The sequence below is a fragment of the Vicugna pacos genome, chromosome 3, assembly GCF_048564905.1.
Source record: "Vicugna pacos chromosome 3, VicPac4, whole genome shotgun sequence".
Taxonomy (NCBI): Eukaryota; Metazoa; Chordata; class Mammalia; order Artiodactyla; family Camelidae; genus Vicugna; species Vicugna pacos.
In genome coordinates this window covers 84,790,705-84,797,161 of record NC_132989.1, presented here as the reverse complement: position 1 = coordinate 84,797,161, position 6,457 = coordinate 84,790,705, and the positions used below count along the sequence as shown (strand labels likewise).

The 6,457-nt window shown below is 39.7% G+C and overlaps 1 non-coding gene across 1 annotated transcript; it reads left to right on the top strand.

The window, feature by feature from the left end:
- The first annotated feature begins 2,999 nt into the window (after positions 1-2,999).
- LOC140695745 (U6 spliceosomal RNA) lies at positions 3,000-3,106 on the top strand. Its single transcript, XR_012071598.1, has one exon. It is a non-coding gene; the product is annotated as a U6 spliceosomal RNA (small nuclear RNA).
- Positions 3,107-6,457: the final 3,351 nt, after the last annotated feature.

Below are 6,457 nucleotides of genomic sequence, written 5' to 3'. Positions count from 1 at the left end.
TTCATGCTCTACATTAGCAAGGAAGCCAAGTTCCTCCTTGGAAAGGAAGCATGGGTACTCAAAGTTCAAAAAGTCAAAGTCAAAACCCAAACCAAGAGTCCTCATGAGTTGGAGGAGACTTGGCACCAGGAGCTCCTCCAGGGCAGGAAGCCCTTCCTGTTATTCTGTGCATACCCACGACGGAGCTCTCTGCTTCATGGATGGGAGACACCCAACCTTGCAGTTGAATGAAAGAATGGATAAACAAATAAATGTATATGATTTCTAAAGAAAAAAGAGCCAAGTTTAGTATCCAAGTGTCCAGTTTAATTGGGATGATCTAAGAATCAGTATCTGAGGGGACAGATGGAGAGAGATGGCAGAACATAGCATTCTGAGATACATATGTCAAGGGTAACTAAGTTGGAAAATGGGGTTGAACCACAGTAAGTTTTTGAAAAGTATTATAATTCATCCTCAATTCACCTAAGTCTGGATTTTTCTTTTATGATGAGCTCATTAGTGTCCTGATTTTCTGAGGGCAGAGACCCTTTGTTCAGCCACTGTGTAGCTGTCAGACACATAATCTGCTCTGATAAGCTGGGAGTGAGGCCACAAGGATGATTTTTTTTCCTGCCTTGCCCTGCTGCATGTGGTAGAAACAGGAGATAAGATGTGGACACACTCATATAATATCCAGGCTTTTCAAAGGTCATAAAGCAGCACCCAAAGCTCACTAGATAATATCATAAAAGCTGGGAGGAAAGTCTAGAAGTAGGAATGGAGAAATTACATGGAAAGAAAGCTCAAGAAGCTTGTAATAAAGCATGGCTTAAATATAAGGTTTGGCACTTTATTAAGACAAGGAAAATAGCAAGGGGTCAGTGATTGAGTTGTGGGGTGGTTTCAGCACCTGGAGAGCTGGGAGCTTCCAGCAAGACCTGCTAGACTGAGAAGGTGGCTCTGGAGGATCTCCTAACGGATAGAAGCGCTGTGCAGGGGAAAAAAAGACTTAGGTGATTCAGAAGAAAAGTATTTTTAAGTTGAGAAGAGTGCAATTGTATTACCATCCCCACATTTAGAGATGAATAAAAAAGGCACAGAGAAAGGAAGTGGGCTGTTTCTAGGCCTCCCATAACTACAGTCCAGCTCAGCTTCCTTATATAGGTTTTTTTTGCACACATGCTCTTAGTTTAGGTTTCTAAAACCCATGGTTTTTATTTATAGGTTAAGCAAACCCCAATTTTTCTAAATACTGAAGACGATGCTGGCCAGACCTTAATGTGTGTTATCACCATGCCTAGGGTCCCTCCCTCCTGCCTTCCTGTCTGAGTCCCTTGAGGAAGCTGGGTGGCCTCCTCACTTCTATAAACGTTCTCCACTTTCTTCTCTGTTCCTTCCTTCCTTTTTTCCTTGCTTCCTTTTTCTTTCTTTCTTTCTTTCCCCTTCTTCTTCTTTTTTTTTTTTTGCCAACGTGTCAGTACAGCTGAACGCTCCTGATCTCTGTTGGCTGCACAGACCCAGCTTCAGTTCTGTCCTTCTTTTACTGGGGAACTGATGTCAGCCCGGCTGGATTACAGCCCGGCAACTGTACTGTAGCTAATGAATTGGCAGGAAGAACAAAACACTGCAGCTCTCCTGGAACTGTTTTGTCATCTATAGTTGGAGCACAGAAAACCTCGGGATTTGGAAAAGAACAAATGTCATTAAAAGTTTGCTTATTTGCCTTAGGTTGTCAAGACCCCCCCCCCTCCGGTTCACCACACCCTGAGTGTTTATCTGATTACAGAACTCAGGCAAATAACAAAAGGTTAAAGGAAAACTCCACCCTTGCAGCATTTCCCTACTCATTTCCCGCCCTCCAGGACTGGCTGTCAGGCTTGGATCAGGACAGTTTTATATTTATAGTCCTGTGACTAGAGGGGGCCAGACTTGGCAGCTTCAAAGGGGCTGAGCAAATTTTGGAAAGCTGGGACTGAAAGAGCCCTTAAGGAGCATTAAGGCCAACATTCTCCTTTAAAGATGAGAAGCTGAAGCCAGAGAGGCTGCTGGGTGTTGTGGGTTGAATTGTGTCGCCCCGAAATTCATGTATTGAAGTCAGAATGTAACTTTATTTGCAGGTAGGCCCTTTACAGAGATATATGTTAAAGTGTGATCACTGGGGTGGGTCTTAATCCAATATAACTGGTGTCCTTATAAAAAGGAGAATTTTGGACAGACATGTATACAGGGAGAATGCTACGTGAACACAAACTCAGCCATCTACAAGCCGAGGAGAGGGGCAGGGAACAGATCCTTCCCTCACAGCCTTCAGGAGGAGACAGCCTTGCCAACACTTTGATTTTGGACTTTCAGCCTCCAGAACTGTGAGACAATACATTTCTATTGTTTAAGCTCAGTTCGTGTTACTTTGTTACAGCAGCAAATGATTACCTCTGGAATCTAAGTTCTAGAATGGCCAAGCCAGTGGAGTCTTCTGACGCTCTTGCCCAGTGCTCTGATCACATTGCTGCCTAGACTAGAGACACACTATGAAGTTACTATTTACAGAAAACAGAGTACTTCTCAAGAGGGCCAGTTGTCTAAGTACTTGAAGGTCAATGTCTCTGATCTTCCCCGCTGGAATCTGTACGTGTAAACAGAGACAGGAAGATGCTCCCCAGCTACCTCCATCCTATTCAGCTTTAAAAGCTGCCCCCATTTATTCATTTCCTCAGAGCCTAGGAAATAGGCATTCTCTTCTATATGGTTGACCTCATTTTTAGTACTTGTCTCAATCTTTTAAAAAAAATTACCTGGCCTTAAAAGACCACAACTAGAAACACGAAGATTATGAAAGAAAAAAAAATCTCATTGGTAAAGGTAAATATACAGTAAATGAAGTAGATCAACTACTTATAAAGCTGGTAGGAAGGTTAAAATACAAAAGTGGTATAATCATCTATATCCACAATAAATAGTTACAGGATCCACACGCGCATAAAAACCCATGTAAAATATGATGTTAAAAACATTAAATGGTGCTCGCTTCGGCAGCACATATACTAAAATTGGAACGATACAGAGAAGATTAGCATGGCCCCTGCGCAAGGATGACACGCAAATTCGTGAAGCGTTCCATATTTTAAAAAAAAACAACAAAAAAACATTAAATGGGGAAAGGGTAGAAAAAATTCAGGATTGTTAAAATGTCTGGCCTTTTTCTATGTTTTATGGTATTCAGTTTCCCAATATTTTGTCTGAGAATTTTGGCATCTGTGTTCACAAATGAGAGGGCCTATGAATTGCATTTCTTAACACTGAAAAAAAAATTACCTAGCCTTTCTATTTGTGTGAGAACATTCTCAGTTTAGCTATTATCATCTTCTATTATGTCTAACGCTGTGTTCCTTATTTGTTATTAACAGTACCTTTGGTTTCTATCAATTTATAATTATGAACGGGCTTGAACTCCATTCGTGTGCACATAAACCATGACACTTTTTATTGGAGGAACATATTTGAGGAATGGAGTGATCTGGATAAAGTACAGTAACTTTTCACAATAGATTGAAATTCTGACCCCAAAGGATTTAAAACAACATCAGCAACAACAAAAATAATATTTGTGATGATGGCAGGCTCTTTTCCAAAGTGAGGTCCTCCTTAAGAGGGCATCAGGAGACCAAGTTGTTGACTGAGAGCAAGTGAAGTCTGTCTTCTCCCCCACGTCTTCACACTGAGGGAAGGACAGGAACAGTAAAGCATTCGCACTGAGCTCAGGAACATCCCAGAGATCCTGGTGGGCAGATGAAGAGCCCAAGGGGCCAAGGATTTGCCAGGTGGTCCCAGAAGAATATTCTGTGAGAAATCTGTGCCTCTGCTACACCCTAACTCATGGGAGTCAGGCTGGCCTGTGTTGTGGGGGACCAGCCACCATGCCGGCTTTACCACGTGGTTAGTTTGTGTAAACACCTGCGTTAGAAAGCGTGTGCTCATGTGGGCTTGTGATCCCTGGCTCCGAGTTTAGGATTTCATGACACTCCCCCAACACCACGTAAAAGAGGGACACTGGCAAACCGTTGTGCCATTTTAACTCTGACAAATAAGAATATTATTTTTTAAAAAACAGTACCTTCTATCAGTATCATTTCATAAAAAGATGAACATTTAAATTTTTTTTATAATTAAAAAGACAAAACCTAAGAACAATGACTGTCTTTCCACTGTGGGCAAAAATGTTGCCTGCCTTATCAGTAAACAAATGATGTTTCGGCCATCAAGCCATCAGCCACTGCAGCCACGCCTAAAGGGCACCCTGAGGGGAATTCAGGATGGAGAAAAACAAGACGCTGGCCCTAGATAGTTAAGATGCATATCAAAGGAATAATTTCATTAAGAATTTCATTAAGCCCAGACTCTCCCCTCTTCCCATACAAAGAAAAGTGCTAAATTCATTAACTTGAGATGCCTGTTTTTATTTCAACAGTAATTTTTTGCTATTCCAGTTATCAGGTTTTGTTTTGTTTTGTTTTTTTGCAAAATTCCTATATATCCTGGCTCCTCCCTTACTTCCTCACAACAGTCCCTCAGAACTATCTGAGAATCTGTCTCCTGGGCTTAAGTTCTCAGTAAGTCCACTGAATAAAACATAGTTCTCAACTTTTAACTGTGCTTTTTTTTTTTTTCAGTCAACAGTTCTTGCAACCAACCAAGGGACCCAAAGCAGACTTCTCTCCTTCACCTGAAGTCTATGAGGAACCAGAGAGGTACCAGCAGAGGCCTCTTGGGCCCATCTACCTCCTTGGAGAATCTGGGTGGGTCTCTCCAGGTTCTTGGACTCTTGGTTATTGGTTGATGATCCTGAGTTTTATTTGGTGGTGTTACCAGGTACCTGACTCCCCAGTTGAAAGATACTGGGGGAATCTGGTTGAAAGACACTGAGAGTTACTCAATTGAGAGACACTGAGTGGTCTGGACTGGGTGATTAGGTGATAGGCTGGCCTAACATCATTGCCTCCAACTAACACTCCAACCAGGTTTATGTATATACAAAACTTAGAAGTATTTAGTTACTTGGGAATTAAAGGGAATTTCATCCTGAAAATGGCCAAGATGGAGCCAAATTTTGCTCTGGGTCTAACCTGTGCATTCAGAAAGAGGGCCTTTGTCAAATGCCTTGTGCAAACTTTAAAGTCATGATAAATTAAACCCTAAAGTTTTAGAACATAGAACTCTTGATTTTTAGTTTAGTTAGATATCTTCTCACTTATATAAAAAAGCAAATTAAAGAAAATATAGTTGGGCAAATCAATCTTTAATATCATTTAGGTGGCAGGCCAGTTCTTTGGAGAATTAAAAGCAATTGTCTTTGTCTTGTGAATCTCTACAAATCAGAAATTTAAGTGTAACCCACATTGACCTGAGGCTGAGCCTAATTAGCTCAATAAGGTAGAACCTGAAACCAAAGGGAAAAAGGCTGGATGGGGGTGAAATAGTGGGAGGCCTTTTAAAACTCAAGCCACTGAAAAGGCTCCCTCACCCATCTGCTTCATTGCCTCCTTATGGGTCTATCAAGGACAAATACAAATCTTAAAAGTGTTTTCCACAAATAGCAAACTCATAGTCATCTGAATAGACAAATTTAACTTATTCCAACTGTTATTTGTAATCTACTAAGTTTATATTGTAATACCTGATTCATAACTAAGTTTGTAAAGTGAAGCTATGAGGTCTCTAGTTTTGTCTATTTATATGTCTGTGTGTACATTATACATACGAGATGTCTCTACCTCTGGAAAATATTATCAAAATTAAATTTATAAAAGAGTTCTATTTAATTGACTTAAAAGTAAGCACTGACAAATTAAATATTTCTGAATATAAACAAAACTGGCCAGAATAAATTTCAGGTTCATGTGATCTAGGAGATATTCAATATTAAATTAATAACTGGTATTAAAGGTAGCTTAAAAGTTTATTGGACTAATCAATACAGACATGTCTTACTTTTATTTTACCTAGGTTTACTGAATCTCAAGTTCATGTTACTTCTGTTGCAGAGTTTGTCAGCAAGAAAAATTAACTTGGTATGATATTTTCATAAGTTATAAAATAAAGGTAAATGAGATAAGAGTTTCAGGTGGACTCTAGGAATAACTATGTTTTAGGTATGTCTATCTGAAATAGTTTCTCCAGATTTTTGGTAACTTGAAACTTTAGAGTTTTGCTAAGTCAAGTTAAATGATGAGAATTCATTGAATATTCAGGTCATCTCAAATCAGATAAAATACTGGAACATTAATTGCTAAGCAGGTCTAGCTTACCTACTTGTGTCTTTTTGTGAGAGGAAAACTAAAGATATTTCTTGTTTATTAGATACGTCTTACACCACATTGAGAAAAGAAATTATGCTATGAGAAGATGTATGTTTCTAGAGGTTATTCCTCTGGAATATTAATAAGTTTGCCAGCAAGGAAATGTTGGTATGATAAACAGT